This window comes from Ovis canadensis, chromosome 12 (assembly GCF_042477335.2).
Source record: "Ovis canadensis isolate MfBH-ARS-UI-01 breed Bighorn chromosome 12, ARS-UI_OviCan_v2, whole genome shotgun sequence".
NCBI lineage: Eukaryota > Metazoa > Chordata > Mammalia > Artiodactyla > Bovidae > Ovis > Ovis canadensis.
In genome coordinates this window covers 76,206,707-76,230,268 of record NC_091256.1, presented here as the reverse complement: position 1 = coordinate 76,230,268, position 23,562 = coordinate 76,206,707, and the positions used below count along the sequence as shown (strand labels likewise).

The window sequence follows — 23,562 nt, the reverse complement described above, 5'->3', positions numbered from 1 at the left end:
TTGAATTATGGTTTTCTCCAGGTGTATGCCTAGGAATTGGATTACTGGGTCATGTGGTAGTTTTATTTTTAGTTTTTTGAGGAACCTCCATACTGTTCTCCATAGTGGCTGCAGCAATTTACATTCCCACCAACAGTGCAAGAGGATTCCCCTTTCTCCATATCCTCTCCAGCATTTATTGATTGTAGATTTTTTTATTACAGCCATTCTGACCAATGTGAGGTCACCATACCTCACTGTAGTTTTGATTTGCTTTTCTCTAAAAATCAGCAATTTTTCATGTGTTTGCTGGCTGTAGATTTAGAGTAAACTTTGATACATGATACAGCAAGCCTCCCAAATTAATTTTTTGCAAAAGTGCCTTAGCTAGCTTCGTTCCATATTCCAGTATAAATTTTAGAATCAATTTGTCAAATCCCATGAAAACTCCCTATTGGCTTTTGATTGGACTTGCATTAAATTTATAGAAGCGTCTGCCTGCAATGAGGGAGACCTGGGTTCTATCCCTTGGTTGGGAAGATCCCCTGGAGAAGGAAATGGCAACCCACTGCAGGACTCTTGCCTGGAAAATTCCATGGACCGAGGAGCCTGGTAGGCTGCAGTCCATGGGGTCGCAAAGAGTCAGACATGACTGACTGACTTCACTTTCACTTTGGGAAGGAAAAAAGTGATTCTTATAAATTTCTCTGTTCTTATGTCTCTAATATCTTTATTATATTTTATAATATTCTTCCTAAAGCTCTTGCACACCTTTTATTAGATTTAGTCTTTTAATTTGTATTGCTATCATTGATGATACTGACTTTAAGACTATATTCGCTAAAGGTTTATTACTGCTATACTATAGGAATGTAATTTATATTAATATTGACTTTTTTCATCTATCAACTAACTTTGCTGAATCCAAATATTAATTTTGATACTTTTTGAGCAGATTCTCTCAGATGTTCTATGTAGATAACTTTATCATTTTAAAGTGGTTCACTTGGTGATTTTGTTCACAAGGGGACAGTTGGCCATGTCTGGAGACATTTTTATTGGTCCCAACTGAGAGCATGAAAGAGCATGTAGTTGTTTGCTAAAAATTATTTAGTGAACTCCTACCGTGTATTAGGCCCTGTTTGAGAAGCTGTGTATCCAGAGGTAATCAAAACAAATATGTTCCTACCCACTGCAAAATTTAGAGTTTAGTTTATACCTTGCAAACAGAAAATAGAATTCCTTTCGAAGTCTTTATGGAAATTCAGAAAGCACAGAAAGTGATCATATAAGAGAACAAACTAAAAACTGACAAAATTCAAAAAGGCAAAATTTATATAACATATATTCTTTTACCACTATGCTATGAACACAGAAATCAATATAAAATATTTAAATATTTAACAAAACAAGCAACTCCTTGCCAACTGGAGATCATGAATCCTTATGATTTATGTATTTTTTTAAAAAAGGATACAAATAAGTCAACCTAAGACTTAAGAAATTAGCAAAAGAATATAAAAGGAACCATAAGCATGACAGAAGTAATTAACATAAAAGTGAAAGTGAAGTCGCTTAGTCGTGTCTGACTCTTTGCGACCCCATAGACTGTATCAGCCCTATCAGGCTCCTCCATCCATGAGATTTTCCAGGCAAGAGTGCTGGAGTGGATTGCCACTGCCTTCTCCAGGGGATCCTCCTGACCCAGGGATGGAACCCTGCATTGCGGGCAGACGCTTTACCATCTGAGCCACCAGGAGACATTAATCACTTATAAAACAAACAAAAAAAATAGTGGAATAGACAAATTTTAAAAGTTTCTTATGTGAAAAACATTAGATATCACCAACTCGATGGGCATGAGTTGGAGCAGGCTCTGGGAGTTGGTGATGGACAGGGAAGCCTAGCGTGCTGCAGTCCATGGGGTCACAAACAGTCAGAAAGGACTGAACGACTGACCTGAACTGAACTGAACTGAATTGAGACAAAGGAAGGGAAAAGAGTAACTTTATGGTACAGAAACTGACAAACACTACCTAAGCCAGGTGATCTAACTCAACAGTAACCATGATGTCATGTTGACAATATATAACCACGAACGAAGTGATGAGAGTGACACTTGATCTCTGTGGTCCTCGTCACTTAAACTCATCATCTCAGCCTGGTCATGAGAAAAATCCCAACTGAGGGGCGTGTAAAATACTATCTGAGCTGTACTCTTCAGACAGTCAAGGTCATCCAAAACACAGTCTGAGAAAGCGTCACAGCCAGGAGGCGCCAAGGGAGACAGGACAACTAAATGTAATATGGGACGCTGGATGCCCTTCTGGAACAGATAAGAGGGCACACAGTGAAAATTAAGGAAATCTGAAAAAAGAAAGTATGGACTTTAGCTAATAATACGGTGTCTTATAGGTTCATTAATTGCGACACATATACCATCCTAATGTAAGATAGTAACAACAGGGGAAAACTGGATGGGGCATATGGAAATTCTATAGTGTCTTTGTCACTTTCCTGTCAGTCTAAAACTATGTTTATGTCCTATTGCTGCTGTAACAAATTATCACAGACCTATTGGCTTAAAATAATGCAAACTTTAATGACGACCCTGTATGCAAGACAGGGAAAGAGACACAGATGTGTATAACGGACTTTTGGACTCAGAGGGAGAGGGAGAGGGTGGGATGATTTGGGAGAATGGCATTCTAACATGTATACTATCATGTAAGAATTGAATCGCCAGTCTATGTCTGACGCAGGATGCAGCATGCTTGGGGCTGGTGCATGGGGATGACCCAGAGAGATGTTATGGGGAGGGAGGGGGGAGGGGGGTTCATGTTTGGGAACGCATGTAAGAATTAAAGATTTTAAAATTAAAAAAATAAAAAACTAAAAAAAAGAAAAAGTTTTGGAGGTCAGAAGTCTAAAATGAGTCTTATTGTTTAGTTTCTAGTGACTCCATGGACTATAGCCCACCAGGTTCCTCTGTCCGTGGAATTCTCCAGTTTCCTTCTTCAGAGGATCTTCCCGACATAGGGATCAAACCCATGTCTCCTGCATCGGCAGGTGAATTCTTTATCACTGAGACACCAGGGAATCTTAGAGGGGTGAAAATCAAGGAGCTGGCAGGGCTGGTTCCTTCTGGAGGCTCGAGAGGCAACTCCATTCCTTGTCTTTTCCAGCTTCTATAGACTGCGAGCATTCATTGACTTGTGGCCACATCACTCCAATCTCTTCTTATGTTGTCATATCACTTTCTCCTCTTTCTGACTTTCTTGGACCCCTCTTATAAGGACCCTGTGATTATACAGGGCCCACCGGGATAATCCAGAATAATCTCCCCATCATAAAAATCCTTAATTTAACCACACTTGAAAAGTACCTATGTCCATATAATATTCACAGGTTCTGGAGGTTAGGACATTGACGTTTTGTGGGGTTATTATTCAGCTTACTCTGCTACTTATCTAAGAGTTTCCCAGGTGGTACTAGTGGTAATAGCATATTCAAAAGCAGAGACATTACTTTGCCGACTAAGGTCCATCTAGTCAAGGCTACGGTTTTTCCAGTAGTCATGTATGGATGTGAGAGTTGGACTGTGAAGAAGGCTGAGCGCCGAAGAATTGATGCTTTTGAACTGTGGTGTTGGAGAAGACTCTTGAGAGTCCCTTGGACTGCAAGGAGATCCCACCAGTCCATTCTGAAGGAGATCAGCCCTGGGATTTCTTTGGAAGGAATGATGCTAAAGCTGAAACTCCAGTACTCTGGCCACCTCATGCAAAGAGTTGACTCATTGGAAAAGACTCTGATGCTGGGAGGGATTGGGGGCAGGAGAAGAAGGGGACGACCGAGGATGAGATGGCTGGATGGCATCACTTACTTGATGAACACGAGTCTAAGTGAACTCCAGGAGTTGGTGATGGACAGGGAGGCCTGGCATGCTGCGATTCATGGGGTCGCAAAGAGTCGGACACGACTGAGCGACTGAACTGAACTGAACTGAACTAGTGGTAAAGAACCTGCCTGCCAATGCAGGGAACAGAAGAGACGTGGGTTCGATTGCTGGATTGGAAAGATCCTCTGAAGGAGGGCACAGCAACCTGCTCCAGTATTCTTTCCTGGAGAATCTCATGTGCAGAGGAGCCTTGTGGGCTACAGTTTATAAGGTTGCAGAGTCAGACATGACTGAAGTGACTTAGCACACATACATGCACACTACTCTAAAATTAAAAGCTTATTTTCAAAAAACAACAAATATTTAGAAACAAAAGTGAGCACACAATGAAATACCAAAGACTAATAGGAAATATAACAAAAGATATACAATATCTTTATATGGAGATTTTAAATCATAAGAGAGTATCAACCTTGGTCACCTAATAGATAAGGCATTGGCCTCCTAAAATATAAGAGAATAGTACATATGACTATGAAATTATATATGTCATTATCTAGAAGAAACAACATGATTTCCTGGAGCAACAAGGTGTTAAGGAAAAAAATATTAGAAAAAGACCCAGGCACAACTGGAAAATATTGTCACAGAAGTCTTCAGGACAGGATGTTTTTATAATGACCATCATTTCTACTTATTCAGGGTTACTAAGTAATGGACAGAGCTGGAATTCAAACCAGCATTTGTCTGGCTTTAAACCCCATGTACTTTCACAGCGTCATTTTGTCTCCTGTGCATACATGAATCAGTCTTTTCATTCTTTCAAGAAACAGATTTTTTCTATTCTATATAATCTATTCCAGAACATGGAAAGCTACTTAACTCATTTTTAACTCTTCAAAACTATGTAGCAGAGCCTAGAGAGACAGGCTCCTCCCTCAAGCTGTGTAATCTTAGCCTCAGTTCCTTATCTGCAAAATATATGAAATGCTGTATTTCATTTGTAAATGTTGTAAGAAAATACAGGAGAAAATGTGGTATTTGAAACATCGTATGAGTGTACCAAATGATCACAACTGCTATTACTATTATTAAAGCCTAACAAAGATAGGATAAGAAGAAAAGGACCCATATATTTCAAAACTCTAAATAATGTAATAGCCAATGGGACTCAAAAAACTAATGGGAAAGAATAATCTACCACAACCAAGTAGACACTATCAGTTTGTTTGGTTTTTTTTGTAATAATCTTATTTATTTATGGCTGTGCTGGGTCTTTGTTGCTGCGAGTACTTTTCTCTAGTTGCAGCAAGCACAGGCTACTCTCTAGTTTCAGGGTACAGTCTTCTCATTGCGGTGGCTTCTCTTGTTGAAGAGCACGTGCTCTAGTGTGTGTGGGCTTCTGTAGCTGTGGCTCCCAGGCTCTAGAGCAGAGGCTCAACAGTTGCGGCAAGGGCTAGTTGCCCTGAGGCATGTGGGAACTTCCCGGATCACGGATCGAACTCGTGTCTCCTGCATTGGCAGGTAGATTCTTTACCATTGAGCCACCAGAGAAGCCCCAGTTTGGCTTAATATTAGAAAATTCTTATCATATTGAGAGGTCAAATTAAAAAAAAATTCATAAGATTATTAGTTTTTGAAAGGCATTGATAAAATATTGCAGTCATACCATTTTTTGTTGTTTTTCCTGTATGAAAAAGGATCCCAATATCAAGGTTTAGGGAAGAGGAGAACAAGGGACATACCCCTTTGTGTAAGAACACAGTGGGGCAGGAGAAGGATAAGCCTCAAAAGGAGGGGCCGGAGGGGAATGTCATTAAGGCAGCCGAATAGTCTGTAAAAAGTTGGAGACGGAGTCTCCACAGCCTCAGAGATGAAGACAGAGGTCACCTTCTCAGTGGGGGTCTCTTCACTCAAGTGTTCAAAGGAAGGGAAATGTCGGTGTCTCTCCTCTTGGTTCTGTTGCAGCCATTTTGTTGTTCACTCAGGGTTACCTTCTGCCTTGCGTAGATAAGATTGCCCTGAGGCTCGGGACTCAGAGTCCGCATTTCCAGCAGCAGCTGTGCTCCACACTCCTCTGTCTCAGGTACAACTGGGAGGAAAGAGGGGGGAAAGGCTCCCAGGGATAGAGACACGTTTCGAGGCCAGTCATTCTTTGGGGGCCATTCAATCAGGTCAAAGATTCTGCCTATCTGGTCAGCTTCAGAGTGTCTCTGCGAAGATACAGCCAACGCACCTCACGCCCACAGGTGTTGCCTAGGTAGATTTGAAAAGGACTTTTGGATTCACGGTACCAGAGTGTTAACAACCACAGGTGTAGAGCTGCCTGGTAGCTGTAGATTCTGGCCAGGCCAAAGTCAGCCAGCCTGACTGTCCCACCACTTGTCACCTGATTGTTCTCTGGCTTCAGGTCCCGGTGAACGATGCCGCCGGCAGGAAGGAAATCCAGGCCTATTAGAAACCAGGGCGTCCGGGTCCTGATGGTCTCCACTGGCAAGCCTGGTGGGGTGCCTTGTCCAGATACGTCCTTAGGTCTTGGCTCACATGCTCACACGCCAGGGTCACGTTGGCCTCCCTGTCATCTTAGGTGGTGGCACTGACTCCATCAGCCGGACAACACTGGGACGCTCAAGAGCCTCCAGACACGGCAGTAAGCCCACCTTACCAGCTGTGCTGATGGGCAGGCCTCCTCCAGCACTCCTCCACTGGGGACTCTTACGCTCTTGAGGGCCACAAAATGGCCACCGTGGGGATCACGGGCCTTGTACGCTGTCCCATTGGCCCTGACACCAATTCAGCCATTGGCTCGTATGGAGGGGTAGCCATTCTCAGACCACAGGAGACTCTTGTGCATCTCTGGAGGTCGGGAGCTACTCGGGTGGCAGGTTATCTGGATCCTGGAGCTGGTTTCTGCAGCACCATACATTTCAGATCCGTCCTGGGCCGCTGGCCAGTACCAGCCCAGCCATAGACAGAGGCCACAGGCTAGAGCGGCTCCCTTTACCCCACCTTCACTGTATGACCAACTGCCCTACAATCATTTCTAATGAGAAAAATCTTTTTGTTATCTATATAAGGATAATTCCTTAACACATTAAGGAACATTTGCATATTGACAACTCATTTAACTTATTAGGAAAATACAAATGGAGACATTTCCATTAACATCAGGAACAAGCCAACAATGTCTGCTCTCCTACCTACAGTTAATTTTATTTTATAAGTTTTGTTGTAGCAGAGGAACAAAAATAAGAAGTGTGATTACCAGAAAAAGAAAAACAAAGTTATCATTGTTTGCAGCTGATATCATCATATACCTAGAAAACCCTAGAGAACCAGCTAAAAAATAATTATAAGAGACTTTGGCAAAATGAATAAATATAAGTGTCAATGGATTTCAAACACACCAGGCACAATCAGAAAGTATAATGAGGAACGAAACTCTTTCACAATAGTAACAGGAATATAAAACACCTAGAAATACAAGCTTAATAAAATATATGTCAGACCTTTGTGAAAAATGCCATAGAATTATACCAAGAAGCATAAAATAAGGCTTAAATAAATAGGAAGCCATGCAGTGTGTCTGTGTGGACTATTATAAATATATCAGTTTTATCCACATTAATTTTTAAGTTTAATGTAACCCAACACATTCTCAATGGGATTTTTTTCTTCAGTAGTTTTTCTGGAGGAATAGGTATGTAAGAATTTGTTGCTGGTGTTGTTTAGTAGCTCAGTCATGACCAATTCTGCCTCCCCAAGGACCGCAGCATGCCAGGCTTCCCTGTCCTTCACCATCTCCCAGAGTTTGCCCAAATTCATCTCTATTGAATTGGTGATGCCATCCAACCGTCTCATCTTCTGTCATCCCCTTCTCTCCCTGCCTTCAATCTTTTCCAGCAGGGAAAGATTTCCCAGTCTTTCTAATGGGTCAGCTCTTCACATCAGGTGGCCAACGTATTGAAACGTCAGCTTCAGCATCACATAAGAATAGCAAAAGAAAAGTTGGAAAAGAAAGCTAATGAGGAAAGTTGAACTTGTTCTACCAGGTAGAAGATACATTGCTGAGCTATAGTAGTGGTGTCTGTACAAGTATGGATCAATAAGAGAGACTAGCCCTCAAAGAGAAAGCACCCTACAATGGCTTGAGACGCTATACCGGTGACATCAGAACAAAGTAAGGGACAGATTACTCAATAAATGACATATGGAAGACATTAGACTAGGTCTTTACCGTATCCGATATGTCATACACAGTAATCAGTTCTAGAGATGTCTGTATAAAACAATGTATATAGTAAATCAAACAACACAAATATTAGAAGCAAATAAATGACTCACAGATGAAGAAACCTTTCAGCAAGAGCAATAGAATTGGTGACATAAAGTCTTAGACACTGTATATTAAAACTATCATTTCTTAAACAAACAAAAAAATACCATGGACACATTGAAATGACCATGCTGGAAAAATGTCTACCACTGATGATAGGCAAAGAGGTAACATTTTTTTCTAAGAGTTTTTATAAATCTGTAAAATACAAGCGTGTCTATAGAAAAAAAAACTGGATTAAAAGATACAGGAAAGAGGAATTATAGATGTTCAACAAAAATGGGGGAAAGTTCAGCTTTCCTGATAATCTCACAAATTTAAATACCATTTTATTTTATTAGAAAATTTTATTGGAGTATAGTTGATTTATAATGTGTTAGTTTCAGGTCTACAGCAAAGTGAATCAGTTATAAATATACCCATTTTTTTCTAGGTTCTTTTCCCATATAGGTAATTGCAGGGTAAAGCTGCCTGTGTTATACAGTAGGTCTTTACTAGTTATCTATCTTATTAAACATCATTTTAAACTTATTTAATTGCCAGCTCGGGGTGAGAGATGGTCAGGTGATGGATCCTGTCAAGTAACCTGGAAGGAATGTTTAGTATTACCACTTCCTGGGAGGTATTTGGCTATATATTTCAGAAGCCTAAAAACTTCTGGTTATTTAGCCCAGGGATTCTTCTTCTAGAATTCTGTCATTAGAAATTAGAAAGTGATGTGGACAACACTTTTTGCACAAGGGTGTCCTTTACTTTCTATTTATGATATAAAAAAACTGGAACTAAGTTAAATGAAAAATTGTACTGGAGTGGTGGATTATCATACACTGAAGGTTCTGAAAAATTCTGATTTGTGAAGAACTTAATGACATGCAAATGTTCACAATTTTAAAATAAAAGTATAGAATTCAAAAGTGCATCCTCAAGAACTTAGCTCTAGAATTTAGGGTAGGGTATTTCAACTCAAATCTTTACTTGCATTTTTAATACTTCTTTTTTTCTATAATAAAATGCATCACTTCCACAATGAAAGAATAGTGTATGTGGGTCTATGTATTTAAGGTACAAAATATGCAGTGATTCAATATGCTTTTTAAGACATTAATCACACTTTGGAAATTAGAAGTGGATTTTCTGATATTTCTACAAGTTTTTTTCCTCTGTTTTGAAACATATACCCTTCTCTCTTTTTCCAAACTCATTCTGCTTTCTCCATGAAACACAGTCACATATGCAGTTCTTTACACTTATTTCTACTCCCCATTTTTTTCTTTAAGAGAGAGAGGAATATATTTAAGTTTGGCTTTGATTCCTACAAGTTTGTTAGAAAAGTTTAAGATTTCACTTTGCTAAAAATGAAAAGACGTTGGTGACAGAACCATGCTTTGTTGCCTAGGTAGCAGAAATGCTAACAACTTTATCAGATAGAAGATTTCTAAATAAACCTGTGCCTAAATTAAAGTGATATTTCCAAATGGTTAAAGAGTTAAAAGGATGTGGGGAAAACTAAAGAGAAGAATCAGGTGGTAACTTGGGATGAAGAGGAAGTACTGTATAGATACTCACATGAACAGTTCACATCATACAGAAATCAGATAATCCTCACTAGAGCATCTTGTAAACATATTGTGTTGATTTTTGTTAATTTCTCTAACACACAGAAAAAACAGCAATTTTTGGAAATACAGAGGTAAAAATGATCGTCAATAATCCTACCATCTATTAAGTGGAATTACTTCTGATTTCTATTCTCTTTCTCTCTCTGCAGCCTCCATCCTTATTAAAGATATCTTCTATTTAATACTCCAAATAAAATTTTGTATCACAATTACTTTTCAGAATTAAGTCTCTGAAAAGAACTTGGGTATTTACACCCCAGTATAAATTCCTCTCCAATCTATTCCCCGAGAGTTCCCAATGCAATGCTGGCTCTCCTGGTGGACAGCTGCCATACACTCAGTCTAAAGCGAAGTCTGCCTGTTGACGAGGCCTACGTAAGCAGATGCAACTTTCATTGCTTCTTTCTTAAATATGAAACAAAGATTTATTTAACAAGTATTTATTAAATACCCACGAGATGCTGGGCACAATTCTTGATGCAACAGTGATTAAGAAAAAAAAAAAAAGACCAAAATTCTTGTTGCTTACATTCTAGTGATAGTAGAGGGAAAAAAGGTAAGGGAATTATCCCATATTTTGGAGATTGATATGTGCTATTGACAAAAAGAGTTGGGTGGTCAGATGGTGACATTTGAGACCCTAGAGAATCATAAATTTCCTATTTAAAAAGAGTCTATGAGATACCAAGAAAGGTTAGTGAATGATTACATACCTAGACATACCTGTGTGAAATTCTGGACGTGAGATCATGAAGTTTCCAGCCAGTGGGGGCAAGACCACAAGGGTAGGAGAGTGGTCACATACAAATGGATAGATCCAGACTGACATCAAACTTTTTAAACAATAACAGTGATGCTAAAAGAATATCTTTAAAGTATGAGGGAAATAATTTTCAATCAAGAGCAGATTGTTCAACCAAATGGTCATTCCAATAATAAAACATATTCAAATATATCAGTATATTGAACATCTATGTCCTATGCACCCTTCTTAGGAATTTACTTGAAGATATGCTCCTTAACAGATTGAGGGTATAAACTAAGAAAGGGTACTGATGGAAAAATAAATTTAGATGTATCCAATAGAGGAAATAAAAATAAGTACTGTACTAGGGTTCCCCAGAGAAACAGAATGAACAGAATATATATATCCTAGAGAGAGATTTATTGTGAGGTACTGGCTCATGTGGTTATGGGGACTGAGACATCCCATGAGCTACTGTCTGCAAGTGGGAGACCCAGGAAACCTGGCGATGTAGTCAGAAGGTGTGAGAACCAGGAACCCTGAGAGCAGGAGAGAATCACCCCTCAGGTTGGGGGAGGGGCAATCCAATCTTCCTCTGCGTTTTGGTTCTGTTTGCTGCTGCTGCTGCTAAGCCACTTCAGTCGTGTCCGACTCTGTGCGACCCCATAGACGGCAGCCCACTAGGCTCCGCCGTCCCTGGGATTCTCCAGGCAAGAACACTGGAGTGGGTTGCCATTTCCTTCTCCAATGCATGAAAGTGAAAAGGGAAAGTGAAGTCGCTCAGTCGTGTCTGACTCTTCTCAACCCGATGGACTGCAGCCCACCATGCTCCTCTGTCCAAGGGATTTTCCAGGCAAGAGTACTGTTTCGGCCCTCAACAAATTGACTGATGGCCACCCACATTGCGGAGGACCATCCGCTTTATTAAAGCCACCATCTCAAATGCTAATATCTTCCAGAAACACCCTCCAAGACAAACCCAGAAATAATGTTTAATGAGATATCTGGATGTCCCATGGCCCACTCAAGTTGACATGTGAAATTAACAATCACAAGCATGGAGAGAAAAGGAGGGACACGAGGTACATTGTAGGCCTGCTTCAGCAGAGAGCCAATAACTGATCTATTGTTAATGTTGATCAATCAAGAATTAACAGTATAAATCAAAGAACTGTGTTAACCATCTCCATCCTCAATGTTTATGATCTTGTCATAGACAAGACAAACTGGAAACTGTAGAGCAGGATCATCCTTTGAAGTCCAGTGGTTAAGACCTGGCCCTCTGTTGCAGTGGGTGAGGGTTCAATCCCTGGTCAGGGAGCTAAGATTGGCCAAAAAACTAAAACAGAGACAATACCGTAACAAATTCAATAAAGACTTTAAAATGGTCTACATTACCAAAAAGTCTTTAAAAATGCAAACTCTAAAATACAAACAAATACGTGAAAAAACTGTAGAGCCATCCAACTAGCTGTCAATAGCGCGGTGACAGGTGAAGAGGGCGGACACAGGACAGGGATGAAGCAGAAACTCTGGACATCGTCTGGTTTAAAGTTAAGAAGATCGGAGAGAATTTCCAGGGTTCTGAACTCGAAGGGAGAGTAATTACAAGGAACTTTTATAGAGAGGGTGGGGTTCAGGAAGGGAAAGAGTGCCTAGAGGGCATTTTCCCTGCCTGCCCACCATGCTGATGTAAATAGAGAAAAGATAAAACAGAGATATTTTTTGCTGGTATTTTAAATTTACAAATACTGTGAAAACTAATTTATTAACATTTCATTCAGTCAGTTAATATTTTTTATGTGCTTATTATGTCTCAGGTACTACTGAACTGATGGAACAGTAAAGATAAAAAAATTCTCTTCCAATGAGGCTAAAAGTAATCGGCTTAGTGACTCACAGGTAGAATCTGATAAGGAGAGATGGGCATGTAGTGATTAAATTTGATAAAGTGTTACAGGTGCTGTGACAGAAATATGTTCAGCGTCCAGAAAGGACATCAAGGAAGAGGGGGTCCATTTGGTTTGTGGTAAGTTAAATTCAAGAGCTATCTGATAGAGTGAGATTTCTGCTGCCTTGAAGAGGAGTTGACCTTTGTACCTTTGAAAATGCAATTATTCTCTTGTGAGGCTAGCCTGAGGAATAATCTTAAATAAAGAAAAAGAATTAAGCAAAATAAACAAAGCAAAGCAAACAAACAGAAATCTGTTTTGACAAATTAACTTTGAAAACATCTTACAGTACTTCTGCAGCAACCCTGAATTAATCACTAATATAGGATAACTCCTGAGCGAATGCAATTTCTTCATCATTATATTGCAGGTAATAATGCCTATTTTAAGGATTTTACAGTAAGAATCAGAAATAGAAATAATTCTTAGCATACTCTGTGAAGATTACTGGGATGACAATGGTGGTGATGACAATTTGTGTCTTTCCTCTGGTACAAAATATTCAAGAGTGAATCCAATACTCTGTACACAGACAACACTCCATGCATAGGGAATCACAGGTGTCCAGAAAGCCGGAGCTGGCATGTGCCCTGGAGACCAGCCTCTCTTTCTTGTTTTATTGTGGAGGAAACAGACGTACAGAAGTTAAATTATTTGCCAGAGAAATCTGCCTGAAGCCTTAGAGCATTGCATTTAAGACACTGAAAAGAGATTTGTGTACCTTGAGGCCGGAGTCATGGGTGAATTTGAGAGCCCTATACTTCCCCTAAATTATTTAAGTAATGTGTCAGCAAAGGCCTGCTTACAAATCAGATGCAGTGCGCTTCAAGGGTCTTCTCTCTACTCCTGAAATGAGTTATTAGCCCAGCTGGTTGTAGCACCCTTTGTTCTAGAAGCTGAAATCAGAATAACCAAAACCCACATCTGGAGCACAAACTGCTTGGATCAAAGTAATGTTTTCCTCCTTTTTAGCATTACATATTGGTATTAGGCCATTTCCTCCTGGGTTTCTATAATGTACTATGCACTACAAGTGGGCTTCCAGGTGGCGCAGTGCTAAATAATCCACCTGCCAATGCAGGATACAAAAGAGCCTTGGGTTCGATCCCTGGGTCTGGAAGATACCCTGGAGTAGGAAATGGCAACCCACTCCAGTATTCTTGCCTGGAGAATCCCATGGACAGAGGAGCCTGGTGGGCCACAGTCCATGGGGTTGCAAAGAGTCAGCCGTGACTGGGCAACTGAGCACCCGTGCATACACAGCAGTTGGCAAGAGGTCCACGGAGACATTGGTGGTGGAGCCTGGTGGGCGGCTCTCTCTGGGGTCGCACAGGGTCGGACACGACTGAAGCAACTTAGCAGCAGCAGAAATTGAAGAAAGGAAAACGTTGCAAACCCTACTGTCACCTTTTCCTTTGTCATATCTGACAAAGAAGGAGGAGATTAATTACCGTCAATATTAACTCAGGGTCTATGTAACTCATGGGTCTGGCTGCAATCTCTTCATTACAGTATTATTTCTTAAGTATGGATTTATGGGAAGCATAAGGAAGCATTTCATAAGTATGGATCTACCACACACATCTTCTCTGCCTTTCTCTCACCCTGTGTCCCCTTCAAGAGGAATTCTGCCTCTTTCATCAATGCTTCCTTTCTGCAATGAGCTAGAAATATATGCGTTTACATTCTTTGAACTTAAACTTCTTCAACACTACATGTGGGATATTAATATCTTTATTAGTGGTTTACTGAGATAATTCAATTAGTTAATCTAAACAGTAAAAGCTCTTGGCCAAAAATTATATATATATTACACACACACACATATATATAATACATGTGTGTAATATATATATGTATGTATATGTGTGTGTAATAAATACCTACTGACCCTGCTGTCCCTCTCTGCTTCCTTCCTCCCTGCCTTGTTTTCTCTGTTTTTACCCTCCTTCCCCCTCCCTCTCTCCTCTCTTTCTTCCACCTTCACGTTGCACAGATACACTGATCCTGCTTCCAGCATTCTACAGTGATCACGGGACACACAAGCCATAGTCCCTACTCCTGTGGTGCCGTCTCCTCCACTTTGTGGACTAGAAAAGAAGCATCCATCTAGAGGTTTGGACCAAGACACTTTCGACTCTAAAATCCTACAGTTCTTTTTGTGGCACCAAACCATCCAGTGTTTCTGGCAGATGTGCTTCTAGAGATAGTTTGATCTAAAACATTTTTGCTTTGCAAGTTGGTCTTTAAAGAGCTTCTGATCAAAATCACTCTTTCCCTTTAATGAAGAGAGAATTAGAGAGCTGGAAAGGTTGGGAAGGACACACATTCCCCACAGTGATTTTTCACAGTGTTCTGAAGGCAAGAAACCAAGATTGATTTATATTTCTTCATTTTCTAAAGAGGAAGATGATGTTCCATGTGCTCTTTTTACTCACAGAGGGTTTGAGGCAGAAACAGTTCTTTAAAAAGATATATGTCTTGAGGACAAACCTGGAAGTTTGATATAGCAAATTGTATTTGTACCAGATTTTCCTTTATTTTAAATTCCCATTAAACTACTCAATATTGTGCTGTGGTATTTATCGTTTCACTTTTCTCTTCCTCCTCTGATTTGGAGGTCCAGAGATACAAAATGAAATGAACAGAAGAGGGAGAATTTCTTGAGCTGGACAAATATTTAATTAGGCTAGTACTATGCTTCTTTTCAGGGAAAGAACATAGACTCAAATGTATCACAAAAACAAAAGAAATATCTTGAAGGAAATGAAAGAGGGTTCAAGGAGAGAAAGATAGAGAGGCAGGAGAGAAGGGGGACAGAGAAAGAGATGCTTGAACATGGATTCTTTGCTAATCTCACAGCCATAAAAATCCTGAGTCATAGATATTCAAGCTTTGTTTTGGGAGATTTTCAAATTCAAAGAAAATATTATTTACCTTGTCCTCACAATGGGTGGCTTCTTAAATTATTATTGAAACGACAGGATGGGTTTAGGGCTTGGGTTAGACCACGGTTTTTTTTTTTTTTAATTGAAGTATAGTTGATTTACAATGTCATGCTAGTTTCAGATGTACAGCACAGTGATTCAGTATATATATATATGTGTGTCTGTATATATATATGTATGTATGTATATATATATACAGATACACACACACATATATATACAGACACATGTATATATGTACACATACATACACATATATGTATATTCTTTTTTCAGACTCTTTCCTCTTCCTGCTTCCCTGGTGGCTCAGAGGTTAAAGCATCTGCCTGCAATGCGGGAGACCTGGGTTCAATCCCTGGGTCGGGAAGATCCCCTGGAGAAGGAAATGGCAACCCACTCCAGTACTCTTGCCTGAAGAATCCCATGGACAGAGGAGCTTGGTGGGCTACAGTCTACGGGGTCGCAAAGAGTTGGACTGAGCAACTTCACTTGCACTTTCACCATGTGGGTTATTATAAAATATTGAGTCGAGTTCCCTGTGCTATACAGTAGGTCCTTGTTGGTTATCTATTTTATATTCAGTAGTGTGTGTATGTTAATCTCATCCTCCTAATTTAGGCTATTGCTATTTAAACGATGCAACAAATACAGAGGCAGGGAAGGATACTAAGCAAAAAGTGCCGAATAATAAGAGGAGAAAGGGAGGGGGAGGTGCTGAGGACAACCCACCTCACGCTAGTCTTTCTGGGGGGTCCTTTCTCTCTCGAATTCTCCAACCCTGGAATGAGCTACCCATCCTTTCTGAAGGAAGATGGTCTCCATCACATTTCTGCCCAGGCGTCCCTGCGATCAAAACGACCAGTCCAGATGAAAGTGTGTGGAGAATGTGGCCTGTACATACAACGGAATATTATTTAACCCTAAGAAAGAAATCCTCACACATGCTACAGCATGAACGAAGCTTGAGGACCCTGTGCTGAGAGAAATAAGGACAAATGTTGTGACATTCCGCTTACCTGAGGTACCTAGAGTTGTCAGACTCGTCGAGACAGAAAGTACTGATAGAATCATGGCCACCGGGGAGTCACTGTTGAGTGGGTACAGAGGTTCAGTGTGGGAAGACAAAGAAGTTCAGGGGATGGGCGGAGGTGATGGTTGTACAACAGTGTGAATGTACTTAATACCACGGAACTGTGGACTTAAAAAGTGTTAAAAGAGTAATTTTGGGGGGGCATGCTGCGTGGCATGTGGGATCTTACTTCCCCAACCAGGGGTTGAACCCACACTCTCCTACAGTGGAAGCACAGAGTCTTCATCACAGGACTATCCGGGAAGCCCCAGTAGAAAACTGTATGTGTTATGCATGTTTCACCACCACCAGCAACTCCACAGTGATAATAATCAAATTACCTGTCCTGGCTAGAAAGAGCAGCAATGGAGAAAATGGCTGTTAAAAAAATGAGCTGCCTTAGATGAACTAACACAGGGAAATGGAGTAATTTTGACAGTAAAGGGTTCCTGCTATCTCAGATATTAAGTTAATGTTAACTCATTCCACAAAAACTCTGTAGGTCAAATAACATCAGGAAACCAAGGCTCAGTGGTCACTATCTTGCCTATCCTTACAGTCTATTCTTCATCATCACATAAAGAATTTGATGCCGAGTCTGTCTGTGACAAAGCCTGTCTTCTCTTCCACACAATACTTTCTTTAAAGGGCCAGTTTTCATTGAGTTTGAAATACTCATAACTCGAGACAGAGGAACATCTAAGAAAAAGCAGATACTACTCAGCTGTGGGAAGAGAAAACAGGAAGAAATGGTCCCTAAAACAAAACAAGAGAGATGGATGAGCTAGTGCAGGATAAGAAAGTGAAGTGTTAGTCATTCTGTCATGTCTGACTCTTTGAGACCCCATGGACTTTAGCTCGTCAGGCTCCTCTGGCGAGGAGGCTCCTCCATAGAATTTTCTAGGCACGAATACTGGAGTGGGTAGCCATTCCCTTCTCAAGGGGGTCTTCCCAACCCAAGGATCGGACCCAGACCTCCCACACTGCAGGCAGATTCTTTACCGTCTGAGCCACCAGGGAAGCTCAAGGATAAGAAATTTCTGTTAACTTCCACAGATCATTTTGGGTTTCTTACTTTGACTTCTGAATTTGAAAGCTCAGTAGCAGATATGCCTAATTTATTCCTAAACTGGCAAAAGGTGAAGCCTTTTCTGCCAGCCTTTTCTGGATGTTCTAATGATAATGGAGCATTTGGCATTAGTTCTGAGTTTTAATAGAAAAGCGATCTAATTGAAATAAAGATAGGATAGCTCAAAATTGTGCTAAAAACTTAGGGATAAGGGCATCATCTTAATAGCATCAACTATCTTTCTGATTGTCTTCATGAAATGAGCCAAATGTTCTAAGATAGATGAAGCCCTGGAATGAGGTTTGACTTGCCATTAGCTGCTTTCAACTGCGTCACTTTGAACTCCTCTCTTAACATTTTTGAGCCTCAGTTTCCTAACACATAAAATGGGAATAATAATGCCTAATGTATAAGATTATTGAAGAACTGAATTACATTAAAGAAGAAGGTGTATATTAGAGTGCCTGGCATGGCACACTTTAATTTAATATGAAACTGTTGGTAATACACTACAAAAAAGATGCTTTTTAATTTTTGGCAACCTCATCATTTTGGCACACAGGTTTTCTCTAGTTGGCATAAGGGCTCTAGTGGGTGCAGGCTTAGTTGCCCCGTGGCATGTGGAGAGATCTTAGTTTCCTGACCAGGGGTTGAATGCACACCTCCTGCATTGCAAAGCAAATTCTTAACCACTGGATCACTAGGGATGTCCTAAGATGCTTTATTTTTCATGTAACTGGTTTCCTGTGAGACAACACGGGCAAGCAAGTTCAGGGCTATCTAGATCTCAAATAAAGTTATGATAAGAAAGGGAAATGTTGAATAAAAAAAAATCAAATCTTTCCATGTTTTGGAGTGAAAAGGTAACAGGAATAATATTAATACTAAGTGGAGAGCCAGTGAATGAAATAAGATGGTGCACCTGTCATCAAAGCACACTTCAGGCTTTTTTTTCTTTTAATCTCCTACCTCACATCTTTAGGAAAACTAATGGATCTTAGCTAGTCATATTTATAAGAGAAATACTTCACAGTACCAATATTTTATTTACTAGCATTCTGCACACATAAAATGGGAAATAATTCACTTGGCTGAAGCCAGCAGGTAGGTGGCCAGATTTAGAACACATCTGCTGAAAGTGAGATTAATAATTAAAGCATAAAGCCACCACTACTTTTTAAGCTACACTTATTGCCTTCACTGGTGTGAAAATTCTCTGAGTAACTGGCCTTTACGGTCTCTCATCAGTTGCTTGTCAGTAAATGAGGGTGGTTTAAAAAACTAGTTTTGAACTCCTGATCAGAGCTCATCCATCAGTGTCACTTGGTTGGAGTGAGCTGGGGAGTGGAAAAGTTGATGCCTTTTTTCTTTCTGTTAAAATGTTCTATATTGGTATTCCTAACTGGTACATGACCATTAAGATAGACAGAATCACAGGTTCTGCCCAGTACTGACAGGCAGTCTCCCAAATCACTAATTATCCATCCTATTTCATGGAGTTGGAATCATGGTTGGGGAGAAAAATTATTCAAAACTTGCAGAGGTAGGAGAGAATAGATGTATAGATCCATAAATGCATAGCCATTTGCATGCTTACAATCATAGAAATCATTAACTGAAAATACGCTTTATTTTGTTGGCCTCCTAGGAAAAAAATAATGCTGCAGAGTATTGAAATTGTGAGGCAAAGCCAGCATTTTTAAGAAAGAAAAGGTAGCGAACAGCCCTGTTTATCAATACAAAAGTTTAGACACTTTGGACCTGTGTTAGAAAGTACATTATCATTCCTAAAAGATAAAGCAGCAGAATAATTTATTTTTTCTCCTTTTTCAATGAACATTTAGTATCGGTGCCAGTTATGGGGATGACTATAGATGAGGCAAATGTCCGTCTCTATGGATTATTGGTTTGTGATTTGTTTGTTGATAACATAGCACTGGCTATCTCTTATGAAATATCTACTTGCTTTCAGTTTTGATCTTCATACTTCCATACTCTGTCGTAGGGAGGGAACAAAACAAGCAAGAAGTCAAAAAAACTGTGGGCATTTTTTTTCCTGACGCCTAATTTTAACATGTCAAAGTGTTCCTGACAAAACCAGCCCCTCTCTTTTCCTCTCACTCTCTAACTGCTTCATGTCCAGAGGCTGATGGTAACAGTTCAGGACCTGAGTGGAGTGTGACATCTTAATTTGATCATCAGGTCATTTGGAATCTGCTCTCGGCCAAAATTCCAGTGATAATTTGGCTTGTGTTTAAAAGCCACTAAACAAGGAAATAATTTTGTCCACTTCTTATCCTCCCCCTTGGATTAACTGGCTACTCAACCAGTGGTTTGCTCATATGTTTCATTCAAAAACCCAAGAGCTACACCTTAACCCCACCTCTGTGAGATCTCCCCTTCCCTTTCTAGTTTATTTTACATTTAAACAGACTTCAGCGACACCCCTTTTAGTCTCTGAAAGAACTCGTGCTTTTAACTTGATGCCAAATGACGAAACTTAATGTCACCAGCTTTTTTTCTTTTTAATGTTAACTGCTCATTTCTTATTGTAGTTTGATATTGTTATTCAACTACTGTAAATAAAAGCTAATTAACAAAATGTCAATTGACATTCAAAGCAGCTGCAGATGGCTTTTACTTTTCAAAAAACAGTTTCATCTTTATCAGCAACAGATGAAAAACCACCATATCTGACAACACAGTGACCCATTATGGTTCCAACATATGCATTTGAAATGAGGCTCAATACAGTGTCTACTGAAGGATGTATTTTAATTGGTTTAATAATGACTAATGAGATTGTAATAAACGAGCCTCACCGGATGGATTCTGATATTTTATAAAAAAGAGTCACAAAAGAAGTGAAAGAACAGCAATGGGCATATGAACAGATTTACATAGAATTGCCTCATATTTTCCTCCTTCTGAAGTAATTTGTAATGAATGTATAGGCTCAACAAGCAAAGGACCAAGAAGTTATCAGGGCCAAGCAAATTTTGGCAGAACAAATAAGGAAACCCCGTCTCTAGACATTAAGAAGAACCTCACTAAACTAGAGAAATTTGGAAGTTAGTAGAGATTAGCCTAAAGCTTGAAAACAAAGATCAGGGAATTAAGACTGCCCTGACATTGAACTAGAAGCCTACACCTCAGGAAACAAATGATAGATACAGTCTCTTGAAGGTCTGGGTGTATTCAGAAGCATGAACCAAGTAGGCTTAGCCCTAAAGTAATGAGACCATAAGACATTTAAGCGGTGTTGGAAGAAGATTCTAATATATCTGAAAAGGGATCTAGAGCCTGATTTCTTGTATCTGAGATAAGCAGAAAGATGAAACAGAGAGAGAAAAATTTTAATGTTTCTATTACAAGAAGCTTATCCTACTTCTGACTATAATGAAGTAACTCACAGCTGATCAAGTCTCCTGTTGAAAAGACCTAGAAAATCCATATAAAAACACAAAGTACACATTTTTTTATAAGACATCGAAGGCAACCAAAATATCCAAGACTTGAGGAATCAAGATCCCAGAAGGAGAGAAATTATTAAGATAAATCCAATATTTTCTGGGCTTCCCTGGTAGCTCAGCTGGTAAAGAATCCACCTACAATGCAGGAGACCTGGGTTTGATCACTGGGTCAGGAAGGTCCCCTGGAGAAGGAATGGCGATCCACTCCAGTATTCTTGCCTGGAAAGTCCCATGGATGGAGGAGCCTGGTGGGCTACACCCCATGGGGTTGCAGAGTCAGGCACGACTGAGAGACTAGCATGCACAATATTCTCTGGTCACATTCAGGAAATCTGCCAATTTGGGGCATAGAAGGAAAAGCTGGGAATTGGGCAGAAGGTAGATACTAAGAGGCAGAGAATCCATCAGAGCTTCCAGCAGTCTCACACAGTTAGGGAGACAAAAATTGGAGTTCGGGACTGCCTAGGAAGATGGGACCTGAGACCAAGATCTCCTGAGATAAGAGAGATGTAGAGGGTACTCTGGTGTTCATCTAGAGGCATTTGTTAAATTCTTACGAGGTACCGGCAAGAGACTAAAACGTCAAGCAGGCAGGTTAAAAGCAAAAGGGAGTTTGGAGCAGTTTGGGGAGGGTGAGAAGATAAAACCTGGAGGTTAAGGTCTGCTTGGGGGGACTTCCTGTGTTCCAGAACCAGGCTTGTTTGTCTGGCGTGCTGCACACCAAATGCTGAGAGGCTGAGGTTTGCAGCAGAGAAAAGGTTTATTCACGTGGCATCCCAGTGAAACAGGAGAACCAACCTCGAATCTATGTCCCTGTAGGTGAGGGGCTTGGGACATTTCTGGGATAAAGAAGCAGGGTGGTCTGAGGCGTGGCAGGGAAAGGTGATTGGAGGTGAGAGAAAGATGAGGCAATCGTTCCGTGCAGACACAGCTAAGATACATGCTTCTTTGTGGGATGCATATTCAGAAAATGGTAGTGTTAGCATGTCTTGAGGATGGAGTTTTGGGCCCTCAACACCAAAAGGTCATGAATCACACATTCACACATGCCCACGTGGTAAGTTGGTGGTTCCAGCCAGTTTTATAGGCTGGAGCTTGACCTGGACACTGCTGACTCCGAGTTCCTGAAAAATAACAGGCAAACATCTTATTACACCATATGACGCTTGGAGGATATGTTTTTTGCAAAAACAACTGCAGTGAGCTTGATCATTGAAGGCAGGTAACAGCTTGTTATTTATTAATAACAACTTAATTATTGTTAATAGTTTAATGGATCCAACTGATGAGTACTGTTGGTTTCACTAGTAAATACCCCAGATTCTCAGTTTACATGCCAGAGGTATATAAAGACCTATAGAGACAACAAGCTGTGTGAATCAGCCCAGTTTCTTGTTTACTATGGCTGTCTGCCAAAGGATAGGATAAATCACTTTTGGAGAAAGATAACATCATCCTAAAATCTGCAGTTTTTCATAAACAATGTTTTATGGTCAATAAAATATTACTAGACATACAAAGAAACAGAATGCTAAACAAAATCTCATAATCGAAACAGATCCATAGTTAATATAGATATCAGGATGATGAGACATGTATTTTTTTTTAAACCTGATTAATATATTAATCAGGCTCTTCTGTCCATGGAACTCTCCAGGCAAGAATACTGGAATGGGTTGCCATTCCCTTCTCCAGGGGATCTTCCTGACCCAGGGGTCTGACCCAGGTCTCCTGAATTGTAGGCAGATTCTTTACGATCTGAGCCACCAGAGAAGGCCCTAAATATCAGGATTATGAGACATGGATTTTAAAAAAACTCTATTAATATATTTGAGAAAAATAGATGTCAAACGGTGAATTTCACTAGAGGACTAAAGTCTATAAAAACATCAAATGGAATGTCTACAACTGAAAAAACTAGTAACTGAAATTAGGATGAAAATAGAAGATTTAATTATATTTGAACATGAAAATTCTGAAAGAGATGGGAATACCAGACCACCTGACCTGCCTCTTGAGAAACCTGTATTTAGGTCAGGAAGCAACAGTTAGAACTGGACATGGAACAACAGACTGGTTCCAAATAGGAAAAGGAGTACGTCAAGGCTGTATATTGTCACCCTGCTTTATTTAACTTATATGCAGAGTACATTATGAGAAATGCTGGGCTGGAGGAAGTACAAGCTGGAATAAAGATTGCTGGGAGAAATATCAATAACCTCAGATATGCAGATGACACCACCCTTATGGCAGAAAGTGAAGAACTAAAGAGCCTCTTGATGAAAGTGAAAGAGGAGAGTGAAAAAGTTGGCCTAAAGCTCAACATTCAGAAAATGAAGATCATGGCATCTGGTCCCATCACTTCATGGGAAATAGATGCAGAAACAGTGGTTGACTTTATTTTTCTGGGCTACAAAATCATTGTAGATGGTGATTGCAGCCATGAAATTATAAGACACTTACTCCTGGGAAGG

The 23,562-nt window shown here is 40.0% G+C and overlaps 1 long non-coding RNA gene and 1 pseudogene across 1 annotated transcript in view; both read right to left on the bottom strand.

The window, feature by feature from the left end:
- Positions 1–23,562, bottom strand: part of LOC138416679 (uncharacterized) — a 108,540-nt gene that overhangs the window by 31,394 nt on the left and 53,584 nt on the right. The window lies entirely within an intron of this gene.
- Positions 5,791–6,703, bottom strand: LOC138416262 (cyclin-dependent kinase 4 pseudogene; annotated as a pseudogene).